Here is a 14664-nt window from a genome sequence, read left to right as displayed (position 1 = left end):
GGGGCTCCTGGGTGGCACAGCTGGTTAAACGTGGACTCTTGGTTTCATCTCAGGCTCACAATCTCAGAGTTGTAAGATGAATTTTTGCATTGAGAGACTCCCTCTCCCTCTGCTCCTCCCTCCACCTCTTTCTCTCAAATAAATAAATAAATCTTCAAAAAATTTTAAAAAGAGAACAAGCCTTTTCCTTCTTAACCTACAGTGGCATATGGTGTAAAAAAGAATAAAGCAAAGGAAGGGTTAATGTGGTATATTATAAAAAATAGCAGGAATTTGAGAGTTGTGTCTTCAGTGACTGAGGAGAAAGATGGTCACAAACAGAGAGTAATGATATCAGGGAGGTTAATGTAGAGAGAGCGAAGATTCTAGACTCTAGCAGAAAATTAGGTAATTAGGAATGGTGATAGTCAACAGGAAACTTCTATGGCAAGTAAAGATTGCTAATTGTCTGTGAAAACTTAAGACTAAGGTTGTATGTAATATTTCTATTACCCTGTGAGTAATTACTCTGGAATACCCAAGACATTCATGAAAACTGTTAACTCTGGTTTTGGTTGATCAGTGGCATTTTGTAGGAGGGAATAGGAGTAATATCAAGTATAGATCAGATGGGAGAATGATAGAGAGTGGGTGCTTCCAGTTGATGAAAATACAATGTTGGAAACATTGAATCTTGTTGGAATATTTGGAATCAAAGCCCAATTTTTTTGGTGCCAATTTTAAATACAGTTTTATTTAAGACATTGCATTTTCCATTTAACAATACAGTGCTTATAAAGTGCAATGTTTATTTCCTTTCCCTGTGCACATATTCCATATTCAAGTATCAAGAATGCCCAGTTTTTTTTGCTATAGCAGCTCAACATTACAACTGCCATGGAATTTGCTACATATTTGGGTCCTTTGAATATTGTGTGTGGAACAATGCTCAATCTATTTATTCTCAGATTGGTTTAGTCAACCTCTTCAATGGTGGGCCCAGAGGAGCCACCACCAGAGGGAGGAGCTCCACCACCAGAGAAGCCTCCAGGCATTCCTCCTGGCATGCCCCCTGCACTCTGGTACAGCTTGGTGATGATGGGGTTGCAGACTTTCTCCAACTCTTTCTGCTGGTGTTCAAATTCTTCCTTCTCTGCAGTCTGGTTCTTATCAAGCCAGTTGATGATTTCATTGCACTTGTCAAGAATCTTCTTTTTGTCATCATCATTTATCTTGCCCTGAAGTTTTTCATCTTCAACAGTTGCTTTCATGTTGAATGCGTAAGACTCAAGTGAATTCTTGGAAGACACCTTGTCCCGCTGTTTCTCATCTTCAGCTTTGTACTTCTCAGCTTCCTGGACCATGCGCTCAATATCTTCCTTGCTCAAGTGGCCCTTGTCATTAGTGATGGTAATCTTGTTCTCTTTTCCTGTGCTCTTATCCACGGCAGAGACATTGATGATGCCATTAGCATCAATATCGAAAGTGACCTCAATCTGAGGGACACCACGAGGAGCAGGAGGTATGCCTGTGAGTTCAAACTTTCCAAGTAGATTGTTGTCCTTGGTCATGGCATGCTCACCTTCATACACCTGAATAAGCACACCAGGCTAATAGTCGGAGTAGGTGGTGAAGGTCTGTGTCTGTTTGGTAGGAATGGTAGTATTACGCTTGATAAGAACAGTCATGACTCCTTCAGCAGTTTCAATGCCAAGAGAAACTGGAGTGACATCCAACAGCAGCAAATCTTGAACATTTTCAGATTTGTCTCCAGAAAGGATGGCTGCCTGGACAGCTGCACCATAAGCAACAGCTTCATCAGGGTTGATGCTCTTATTCAGGTCTTTTCCATTGAATAAATCTTGGAGAAGTTTCTGAATCTTGGGGATATGGGTAGAACCACCCACTAGAACAATATCGTGGATCTGAGACTTGTCTAACTTGGCATCCAGAAGAGCTTTCTCTACAGGGTCCAGGGTGCCACGGAACAGGTCAGCATTTAATTCTTCAAACCGGGCACGAGTGATAGAGGTATAGAAGTCGATTCCTTCATACAGAGAATCAATCTCAGTACTGGCCTGGGTGTTGGAAGAAAGCGTACGCTTAGCACGCTCACAAGCAGTATGGAGACGACGAACTTCCCTCTTGTTTTCACTGATATCTTTCTTATGTTTGCGCTTGAACTCTGCAATAAAATGGTTGACCATTCGGTTGTCCAAGTCTCCTCCACCTAAGTGGGTGTCTCCAGCTGTGGACTTAACCTCAAAGATCCCATCTTCAATAGTAAGGGCTGACACATCAAAAGTGCCACCTCCTAAGTCAAAGATCAGCACATTCCTTTCAGCTCCAACTTTTTTGTCTAAGCCATAAGCAATAGCAGCAGCAGTTGGCTCATTGATGATTCGAAGTACATTGAGACCAGCAATAGTTCCAGCATCTTTGGTAGCCTGACGCTGAGAATCATTGAAGTATGCAGGTACTGTGACAACTGCATTGGTAACAGTCCTCCCAAGATAAGCCTCTGCGATTTCTTTAATTTTCATGAAAACCATAGAAGACACCTCCTCTAGATAAAAGCTTTTTGTCTCTCCCTTGTATTCTACTTGGACCTTGGGCCTGCCAGCATCATTCACCACCATGAAAGGCCAATGCTTCATATCAGACTGGACAACAGCATCATCAAATCTCTGTCCAATCAGGCATTTGGCATCAAAAACTGTGTTGGTGGGGTTCATCGCAACTTGGTTCTTTGCAGCATCACCAATCAATCGTTTGGTGTCCGTGAAGGCAACATAACTTGGGGTGGTCTGGTTTCCCTGATCATTGGCAATTATTTCCACTTTCCCGTGCTTGAAGACACCCACGCAGGAGTAGGTGGTGCCAAGATCAATGCCAACTGCAGGTCCCTTAGACATGGTTGCTTATGTGTGGGCCTGGCTCGGGTTGAGAAGAAGACAGCAATCCAAAGATGTAGCCCCACATTCAATGAGCAAAGCCCATTTTTTTTTAAGATTCATTTCTTTATATTAGAGTCAGTGAGAGATAGAGTGAATGGGTAGAAGGGAAGGATCAGGGGAGAGGGAGAAAGACTCTCTCCTGAGTGCAGAGTTCTACTGGGGGCTGAATCTCAAGACTCAAATCATGACCTGAGTAGAAACCAAGAGTGGGTTTCTCAATGGACTGCACCACCCAGGCACCCTACCCATGTTTTTCCTTGTTAATTGTGTAACTTCAAGGAAATTACTCAACCCAATGTGCTTAGTATCCTCTTCTGCAATATGTAGGTAATAATAGGGATAATTCATACACAGATAATAATGATAATAATAATAATAATAATAATAATACAGAATTTGGAGAGTGCCTGAAACATTTGAATTGTATCATAACAGATGGCAAATGAGTTAACATAAATCTGGAACAAAGCTACGAATGCTTTTGTTCATTCAATGTGAATACAAACTACTAGAGAAGAATGCCTGCACCATGTCACTGGCACGAGCCATGTACTCAAGGCTGAGATAATCTGCTGCCCTTAACAGCTGTCCTTGAGCCTGTTACTTGGTTTTCACTAGTCTGCTGTATCATCCAGGATCCCTGAAGTTTCTGCAGGAAAATTAAATGGAGATATTGTGGAGACAACCACTCTGAATCTTTTATATCTTGAAAGGTGATGTTAATCTCTGCTCTACACTACCCAGGATGCAAAACACTTTTTATTTAGAATGTTGAGTGATGAAAAAGGGTTCCACTTTGTTCTCCCCATCATGTTATGCCTTATTTACACAGGTTAGGCACTCAGTGTGGGGGTTGTGCTAACTACCAAGTATGTCAATGCCATTTATACATACAGGTACAAAGGTAAGGACCATGAGGTGAATTCCCAGACCGGGTGCACCCACTGTAAGCCAAAGCCCAGGCAGGACTTGGTTTATTACCTATTCCTCACATGCCTTCGCTCTACTAGGAGAGGGGTGCATAACGATACTTAGGGCCTCTTTGGTATCATTGTGAACTTCCTTGAAATGTTTGGGTATTTTTCTTTCCCCAGTGGATCTGAGTGAATGACTCTAAGTTGTTTGGGGGGAAAACTAATGTAAGCATTATTGTATGGTTTGAAGAGTCTTTCTTTCTTTCTTTCTTTCTTTCTTTCTTTCTTTCTTTTTTTTTTTTCCTTTTCTCCTGGAGATGCTGACTCATTTCAGTCAATCTGTTTCACATCTGAAAACCAGCCCATGGCTGGAACTAGGCAATGGATCTTGATATTTTATTTCTTTTAATGGAAGAAACTGAATAAGACTCTAGTTGGCCACCCCTATATATTTTTCCCCAGGTACTCATGCTCAATTAACCATCTCTGAATAGTCAGACCTCCTTGGTTGCTACTCCTGCCCTAACATATGATAATCACATCCATCTGGCTTTTGGCAGTTAAGTGCCTCCACCTGACTTTATTCCCCTCCTATCATGTCCATTGCTATCCAAAAAAAGTGAAAACATATCTAAATATAATATGGTAATGAAAAAAGATAATTAGAAAAGTAGTATCCAGGGGTACCTGGATGGCTCAGTCAGTTAAGCATCTGCCTCCGCTCAGGTCATGTTCCCAGGGTTCTGGGATTGAGCCCACATCAGACTCCCTGCTCAGGGGGAGCCTGCTTCTCCCTCCCCATCTGCCCCTCTCCTGCTTGTGCTCTCTCTCCCCATTTCTGTCAGATAAATAAATAAAATCTTTAAAAGGAAAAAATAAAAGAAAAGTGGTATCCAGGAGGTTCCTAAGTATTTTCAAAAGGCTATAGGGTTATAGATAATTTTAAACCAAGCAGTTGCATATTCTCAACTCCCATGTGTATTCTATCCTAAAACTGGTTTGTATGAATGAGAATGACTATCAGGGTCAAGGTGTCATCCTTGTTCTCACTTACTTTTCATTTTCACTCTCCCTCTTTTAACCTTCTCTTGCTTTACAAAAGAAGGCTTCCCTGTAACTCATCCTATTAGGGTTGTCCACTGGCGTAAATACCTATAGTTTTGACAATGGAACAATTTACAATATTGCTGTCAATTTTAAGAAAATCAATACCATTAATGACTAAGTATCAGATTATTTTGCAGTTCAGGTGATTTCCAACTCTTTGCTTTCAACAAAACTGAAGACGGTTTAATCTAGTTTTCCAGTAACTCAGAAGGAGTACAAACACTTGAGCGAAATTGCTATAACATAACTTGATTATCATCTATTTATGTTCATGAAGAAGTTTACTCAGCACTTACATGTATAAAATGAGAAAAAAGAAATAGAATTGATATCGTATTTTCACTCATACTAGCAATAACTGATATCCACCTACAGATACATAAACCGATTGAAGAAGCAAAGAACATAATTCTTTCACCTCCTTTAGGAATACACTTCTGATAATGTTTTATGCTTTAGGTTGATTGATTTTTGTCTTGAAATGTATAAAATATATGCATTTCTCTGACTGCTTATTTACTATTACTGTGTTTAATTGGTAACGAAACAGAAGAAAATTTAGCATTTAGAGCTTTATGGTGATGAAATTCATAAAAATAATGTCTATTCAGGTAAGTGTTTTGTTTCAGAAACACAAGTTACTGTGATCAATACAAGACTCTTAAATATAAAATATCTCATGTTATGTTAAGATTATGTGGAGGAAGTACAATGTTAATATGATTTCAAGTAGAAGAATAATACAAAATTACTGACTGTGGAATAAGATCTTTGTTGGTGCATTATTTTTCACACCAATGTTGTCGTATCAGACCATTATGGTATTTGGATAATAGCTATTTTAAAAGACAGACTGCTTTATTTTGAAATGACAATGTAGGTATTATGCCAGAAATTATGTCTTTTGCAACTGCTTAAACTTAGATTAAAAAATATATTGCATTATAAATGTGCAATTAATAAAACGTTTTTCAAGATCCCTTTAGAGGGAACAGAAACAAGAAGTTTGGAGACCCTGAAACAGAGAGGGTAGGCCAGGAAAGGAAAAAGAGTGTGTTTCTATCTATATTCCTGTTATTGGGAGTAGTTGAAGAGCCATTAACATACTTCAACATATTCTGCTTGCATATTTTCATCGTTTGCTACTCAATTTCAGTATATGTTCAGCGCAGTGGAGAAACATAATTTCCTTAATGTTAGCTTTTATACATGGTTCAGTATTGCAGATAAAACTAAACAGTATGGGAGGAGTCAAGATGGCGGAGAAGTAGCAGGCTGAGACTACTTCAGCTAGCCAGAGATCAGCTAGATAGCTTATCTAAAGATTGCAAACACCTGAAAATCCATCCGCAGATTGAAGAGAAGAAGAACAATTCTAGAAACAGAAAAACAACCACTTTCTGAAAGGACTCTACAGAAAGCGCTCAGGGAACAAAAGCTCCTGAAAGCAAACCTGAGAGGATTACTCAGCCCGGCCCCTGGTAAGGGCGGTGCAATTCCGCCTGGGGCAAAGACACTTGAGAATCACTACACCAGGCCCCTCCCCCAGAAGATCAACAAGAAATCCAGCCAAGACCAATTTCACCTACCAAGGAGTGCGGTTTCAGTACCAAGGAGAGCAGCAGAATTCCAGAGGAGGAGAAAGCAGAGTACAAAACTCATGGCTTTCTCCCTGTGATTTTTTTTAGTCTTGCAGTTAATTTAATTTTTTTTCTTTTTCATTTTTTGTTTTTTTTCTCGCCTTCTGGTAAAATTTTTTTTTAACTTTTACAATTTTCTTTTTTAACGTTTTTTAACTAGTTTATCTAATATATATATTTTTCTTTTTTATATTTTTCTTTTTTTTAAGATTTTATTTATTTATTTGTCAGAGAGTGAGCGAGAGCGAGCATAGGCAAACAGAGTGGAAGGCAGAGTCAGAGGGAGAAGCAGGCTCCCGCGGAGCAAAGAGCCCGATGTGGGACTCGATCACAGGACGCTGGGATCATGACCTGAGCCGAAGGCAGCCGCTTAACCAACTGAGCCACCCAGGCGTCCCTATATTTTTCTTTATTCGTTTTCTTTTTTGTAAATTCTTTTCTTTTCTTTTTTTTCATTCTTTCTTTTTTTTTTCTTTCTCCCTTTTTGAATCTCTTTTTATTCGCTTTCTCCCCCCACATGAATTGGGATAACTTCTGATTTGGTTAAAGCATATTTTCCTGGGGTTGTTGCCACCCTTTTAGAATTTTACTTGCTCCTTCATATGCTCTTATCTGGACAAAATGACAAGACGGAAAAATTCAACACAAAAAAAAGAACAAGAGGCAGTACCGAAGGCTAGGGACCTAATCAATACAGACATTGGTAATATGTCAGATCTAGAGTTCAGAATGACAAATCTCAAGGTTCTAGCTGGGCTCGAAAAAGGCATGGAAGATATTAGAGAAACCCTCTCGAGAGATATAAAAGGCCGTTCTGGAGAAATAAAAGAACTAAAATCTAACCAAGTTGAAATCAAAAAAGCTATTAATGAGGTGCAATCAAAAATGGAGGCTCTCACTGCTAGGATAAATGAGGCAGAAGAAAAAATTAGTGATATAGAAGACCAAATGACAGAGAATAAAGAAGCTGAGCAAAAGAGGGACAAACAGCTACTGGACCACGAGGGGAGAATTCGAGAGATAAGTGACACCATAAGACAAAACAACATTAGAATAATTGGGATTCCAGAAGAAGAAAGAGAGAGGGGAGCAGAAGGTATACTGGAGAGAATTATTGGGGAGAATTTCCCCAATATGGCAAAGGGAATGAGCATCAAAATTCAGGAGGTTCAGAGAACGCCCCTCAAAATCAATAAGAATAGGCCCACACCCCGTCACCTAATAGTAAAATTTACAAGTCTCAGTGACAACGAGAAAATCCTGAAAGCAGCCCGGGAAAAGAAGCCTGTAACATACAATGGAAAAATATTAGATTGGCAGCTGACTTATCCACAGAGACCTGGCAGGCCAGAAAGAGCTGGCATGATATTTTCAGAGCACTAAACGAGAAAAACATGCAGCCAAGAATACTATATCCAGCTAGGCTATCATTGAAAATAGAAGGAGAGATTAAAAGCTTCCAGGACAAACAAAAACTGAAAGAATTTGCAAACACCAAAACAGCTCTACAGGAAATATTGAAAGGGGTCCTCTAAGCAAAGAGAGAGCCTAAAAGTAGTAGACCAGAGGGGGACAGAGGCCATATACAGTAACAGTCACCTTACAGGCAATACAATGGCACTAAATTCATATCTCTCAATAGTTACCCTGAATGTTAATGGGATAAATGCCCCTGTCAAAAGACACAGGGTATAAGAATGGATAAAAAAACAAAACCCATCTATATGTTGCCTCCAAGAAAATCATTTTAAGCCCGAAGACACCTCCAGATTTAAAGTGAGGGGGTGGAAAAGAATTTACCATGCTAATGGACATCACAAGAAAGCAGGAGTGGCAATCCTTATATCAGATCAATTAGATTTTAAGCCAAAGACTATAATAAGAGATGAGGAAGGACACTATATCATTCTCAAAGGGCCTGTCCAACAAGAAGATTTAACAATTTTATATATCTATGCCCCCAACGTGGGAACAGCCAACAATATAAACCAATAAATAACAAAATCAAAGAAACACATCAACAATAATACAATAATAGTAGGGGACTTTAACACTCCCCTCACTGAAATGGGCAGATCATCCAAGCAAAAGATCAGCAAGGAAATAAAGGCCTTAAACGACACACTGGACCAGATGGATATCACAGATATATTCAGAACATTTCATCCCAAAGCAACAGAATACACATTCTTCTCTAGTGCACATGGAATATTCTCCAGAATAGATCACATACTCGGTCCTAAATCAGGACTCAACCGGTATCAAAAGATTGGGATCATTCCCTGCATATTTTCAGACCACAATGCTCTAAAGCTAGAACTCAACCACAAAAGGAAGTTTGGAAAGAACCCAAATACATGGAGACTAAACAGCATCCTTCTAAAGAATGAATGGGTCAACCGGGAAATTAAAAAAGATTGAAAATAATCATGGAAACAAATGATAATGAAAATACAACGGTTCAAAATCTGTGGGACACAACAAAGGCAGTCCTGAGAGGAAAATATATAGCGGTACAAGCCTTTCTCAAGAAATAAGAAAGGTCTCAGGAACACAACCTAACCCTATACCTAAAGGAGCTGGAGAAAGAACAAGAAAGAAACCCTAAGCCCAGCAGGAGAAGAGAAATCATAAAGATCAGAGCAGAAATCAATGAAATAGAAACCAAAAAAACAATAGAACAAATCAAGGAAACTAGGAGCTGGTTCTTTGAAAGAATTCATAAAATTGATAAACCCCTGGCCCGAATTATCAAAAAGAAAAGAGAAAGGACCCAAATAAATAAAATCAAAAATGAAAGAGGAGAGATCACAACTAACACCAAAGAAATATAAACTATTATAAGAACATACTATGAGCAACTCTACGCCAATAAATTTGACAATCTGGAAGAAATGGATGCATTCCTAGAAACATATAAACTACCACAACTGAACCAGGAAGAAATAGAAAGCCTGAACAGACCCATAACCAGTAAGGAGATTGAAACAGTCATTAAAAATCTCCAAACAAACAAAAGCCCAGGGCCAGACGGCTTCCCGGGGGAATTCTACCAAACATTTAAAGAAAAACTAATTCCCATTCTCCTGAAACTGTTCCAAAAAATAGAAATGGAAGAAAAACTTCCAAACTCATTTTATGAGGCCAGCTTCACCTTGATCCCCAAACCAGACAAGGATTCCATCAAAAAAGAGAGCTATAGACCAATATCCTTGATGAACACAGATGCGAAAATTCTCACCAAAATACTAGCCAATAGGATTCAACAGTACATTAAAAGGATTATTCACCACTTCAAAGTGGGATTTATTCCAGGGCGGCAAGGTTGGTTCAACATCCGCAAAGCAGTCATTGTGATACAACACATCAATAAAAGAAAGAACAAGAACCATATGATACTCTCAATAGATGCTGAAAAAGCATTTGACAAAGTACAGCATCCCTTCCTGATCAAAACTCTTCAAAGTGGAGGGATAGAGGGCACATACCTCAATATCATCAAAGCCATCTATGAAAAACCCACCGCAAATATCATTCTCAATGGAGAAAAACTGAAAGCTTTTCCGCTAAGGTCAGGAACACGGCAGGATGTCCATTATCACCACTGCTATTCAACATAGTACTAGAGGTCCTAGCCTCAGCAATCAGACAACAAAAGGAAATTAAAGGCATCCAAATCGGCAAAGAAGAAGTCACATTATCACTCTTCGCAGATGATATGATACTATATGTGGAAAACCCAAAAGACCCCACTCCAAAACTCCTAGAACTTATACGGGAATTCAGTAACGTGTCAGGATATAAAATCAATGCACAGAAATCAGTTGCATTTCTCTACACCAACAGCAAGTCAGAAGAAAGAGAAATTAAGGAGTCAATCCCATTTACAATTGCAGCCAAAACCATAAGATACCTAGGAATAAACCTAACCAAAGAGGCACAGAATCTATACTCAGAAAACTATAAAGTACTCATGAAAGAAATTGAGGAAGACACAAAGAAATGGAAAAATGTTCCATGCTCCTGGATTGGAAGGATAAATATTGTGAAAATGTCTATGCTACCTAAAGCAATCTACACATTTAATGCAATTCCTATCAAAGTACCATCCATCTTTTTCAAAGAAATGGAGCAAATAATTCTAAAATTTATATGGAACCAGAAAAGACGTCGAATAGCCAAAGGGATATTGAAAAAGAAAGCCAACGTTTGTGGCATCACAATTCCGGACTTCAAGCTCTATTACAAAGCTATCATCATCAAGACAGCATGGTACTGGCACAAAAACAGACACATAGATCAATGGAACAGAATAGAGAGCCCAGAAATAGACCCTCAACTCTACAGTCAACTAATCTTCGACAAAGCAGGAAAGAATGTCCAATGGAAAAAAGACAGCCTCTTCAATAAATTGTGTTGGGAAAATTGGACAGCCACATGCAGAAAAATGAAATTGGACCATTTCCTTACACCACACACAAAAGTAGACTCAAAATGGATGAAGGACCTCAATGTGCGAAAGGAATCCATCAAAATCCTTGAGGAGAACACAGGAAGCAACCTCTTCGACCTCAGCCGCAGCAACCTCTTCGACCTCAGCCGCAGCAACATCTTCCCACGAACAACGCCAAAGGCAAGGGAAGCAAGGGCAAAAATGAACTATTGGGATTTCATCAAGATCAAAAGCTTTTGCACAGCAAAGGAAACAGTTAACAAAATCAAAAGACAACTGACAGAATAGGAGAAGATATTTGCAAACGACATATCAGATAAAGGACTAGTGTCCAGAATCTATAAAGAACTTAGCAAACTCAACACCCAAAGAACAAATAATCCAATCAAGAAATGGGCAGAGGACATGAACAGACATTTCTGCAAAGAAGACATCCAGATGGCCAACAGACACATGAAAAAGTGCTCCATATCACTCGGCATCAGGGAAATACAAATCAAAACCACAATGAGATATCACCTCACACCAGTCAGAATGGCTAAAATCAACAAGTCAGGAAATGACAGATGCTGGCGAGGATGCGGAGAAAGGGGAACCCTCCTACACTGTTGGTGGGAATGCAAGCTGGTGCAGCCACTCTGGAAAACAGCATGGAGGTTCCTCAAAATGTTGAAAATAGAACTGCCCTATGACCCAGCAATTGCACTACTGGGTATTTACCCTAAAGATACAAACGTAGTGATCCAAAGGGGCACGTGCACCCGAATGTTTATAGCAGCAATGTCCACAATAGCCAAACTATGGAAAGAACCTAGATGTCCATCAACAGATGAATGGATAAAGAAGAAGTGGTATATATACACAATGGAATACTCTGCAGCCATCAAAATAAATGAAATCTTGCCATTTGCGACAACATGGATGGAACTAGAGAGTATCATCCTTAGCGAAATAAGTCAAGCAGAGAAAGACAACTATCATATGATCTCCCTGATATGAGGAAGTGGTGATGCAACATGGGGGCTTAAGTGGGTAGGAGAAGAATAAATGAAACAAGATGGGATTGGGAGGGAGACAAACCATATGTGACTCTTAATCTCACAGAACAAACTGAGGGTCGCTGCCTGGAGGGGGTTTGGGAGAAGGGGGTCGGATTATGGACATTGGAGAGGGTATGTGCTTTGGTGAGTGCTGTGAAGTGTTTAAACCTGGTGATTCACAGACCTGTACCCCTGGGGATAAAAATATATGTTTATAAAAAATAAAAAATTATAATAAAAAAAATCTAAACAGTATGCAAATTTTAAAAAGTTGAAATATACTGGACATACTGAAACTTACTGGAATATTTTAAAATGTAGATATCTTTAATTTATATATCAGAGAACATCAAATGGATATATAAATATACTTTTAAATTCTTTCAGGTATAAAACAGCATGAGCTATGCTGCTTAAATGCATATCTATCTGTGTGCATGTGTGTATGCATATATGCGTGTGTGTGTATGTATAGTTGCCTGCCTATAATGTTCTGTATTTTAGGTATCCACTGTAAAAGAACAAAAACTGGAGATGATTTATATTTATATAAATATATATTTCATGATTTATATTTTTTCAATTTTTCACATGCTTTTTAAAGATTTATACTCAAACCTGACTGCAGTTCTCCAAAACTTTTTAAATTTGAAATATGACAATAGAATTTGCTGTAGTTAGTTTTTAATATACTCTGTGCTCATGTGAAAGAGACAGATATATCTCTCATTTCTTTCTTATCTTCACTGCAAGTTTCCCTCTTGAGTATAGATCTCTGTAACTGTCTGTTACTTCAACATGTCTATGAAGAGATAGCAACATTTAGGCTCCCTCACCATTCACCTATACCCCTTCTTCAGAAACTACATCTACGTCATTCATAACTTTTCTTTGCTTTTAAACCAATTCAGACCTTTTAAAATTCAAATCAATCCTTAACATTTTAGTTTTTAAGAGTTTTTATCTATTAACACAAGTTTCAGCTCCTTTTCTGATAGTGTAGTTAAGTAAAACTATAAATTCTGTGACAACTCACTTATTTTTCTTACAAGTGTGTATACTGCTTCTGATTTCTTCACATAGCCACAACTTTTCCAAAAGGAAACAGTGTGGTACTCACAATTCCTCCACCTGCTTCATGAGCCACAGCACCACACTGCCATAACTTTTGTGCAAAAGTTACCTAGTCCCTGTGCTTTTTTCTTCAAACTTCTGTTGATGCTTTGCTCCCCAATAACTGCCCCACAGCTGAACATAATACTTCCTCTGAACTCTTCAGCTATAACTATTTCTCCTTTGAACTCTCAAATCCCTAATTTTTACTTTTTATTATGAGCCATTACTTTCTAAGAAGAATTATTATATTTAGCCACATATTCCATAAATTAGTCTATTCATATCTGTATTCTCAACACCCCATAGTATGCTGTCATGAACTGATATTAAAGAATTATTCAGGGGCTTAGTAAAGCTCAACAGATGGATGAATGATTCCAGTCCTGTTAACTCTCAGTGTTCCCTAGTACTTTCACATCGTAAATGCTAATTATAGAACTATATGATTATTATGTACTTTTTAATTCAAAAAAATCAACACTTACCTTTTTAAAATTGAAATATGTCACTTTCCTCTTAGATTTTTATAAGCACTTGTTTAAGTGTAGGCCTGGACCAAGACAAATTTATAAAGAAATTAGAAAGCTCATTTGCTTAGAGTTTCCATAAAACTTTGTTTAGTTATTTACCTCCCTAGGAATCTAGCATAGTTCTCTTTCAAACTGGCTTCACTAAAAACAAAAAACAAACAAAAAAAACCTCTGTATTTCATACAAAATGAAATATTTATGGCTAAATGAAATGTCGTAAGTTTTCCAGGTAGGTTGCTAAACAATGTAGTCAATTACACTAGTTAAGGCAACAAATTAAAAAAATAGCATTACTATTAATATTACTTATAATTCAGTTAGTAGGGGTTTGCCATTTAAGACATTGTTTTATATTCTTTATACAAATTACCTCATATAATACTCATAACAATCCCAAGTACTATTTATACTCATTGAAAGAAGCAGGTTTAAAACACCAAAACTTGGGCGCCTGGGTGGCTCAGTGGGTTAAGCCGCTGCCTTCGGCTCAGGTCATGATCTCGGGGTCCTGGGATCGAGTCCCACATCGGGCTCTCTGCTCAGCGGGGAGCTTGCTTCCCTCTCTCTCTCTCCCTGCCTGCCTCTCTGCCTGCTTGTGATCTTTGTCTGTCAAATAAATAAATAAAATCTTTAAAATAAATAAATAAAAATAAAATACCAAAACTCTTCATCTTTTTCCTCTGATTTTATAGAAGAGACATTTTCTCTATGTTTTTCTAGGCCTCTGCTCTCCTTTTTTGCCTTCCCACTGTTGGGAAATGAATTATCATTTTGGGAAGTGCAGAAGTTAGTTTGAATATATAAATTGTGTGATGCTCATCTATCAAAATTTTTACACTTTGGGAATTCACACTCTTTATGCCCTCTTTCTCAATTTCTCCCCTCAGTGAAAGGCAAAAATCCTGAGCAGGTCCTCCTTGAAGACTCA

At 38.4% G+C, this 14664-nt stretch overlaps 1 pseudogene; it reads right to left on the bottom strand.

Moving 5' to 3' along the window:
* Positions 1-702: 702 nt before the first annotated feature.
* Positions 703-2927, bottom strand: LOC101689164 (annotated as a pseudogene).
* Positions 2928-14664: the final 11737 nt, after the last annotated feature.

Source organism: Mustela putorius, unplaced genomic scaffold (assembly GCF_011764305.1).
Source record: "Mustela putorius furo isolate JIRA1106 unplaced genomic scaffold, ASM1176430v1.1 tig00003836_pilon_pilon_pilon, whole genome shotgun sequence".
NCBI lineage: Eukaryota > Metazoa > Chordata > Mammalia > Carnivora > Mustelidae > Mustela > Mustela putorius.
This window is presented reverse-complemented; position numbering and strand designations above follow the sequence as displayed.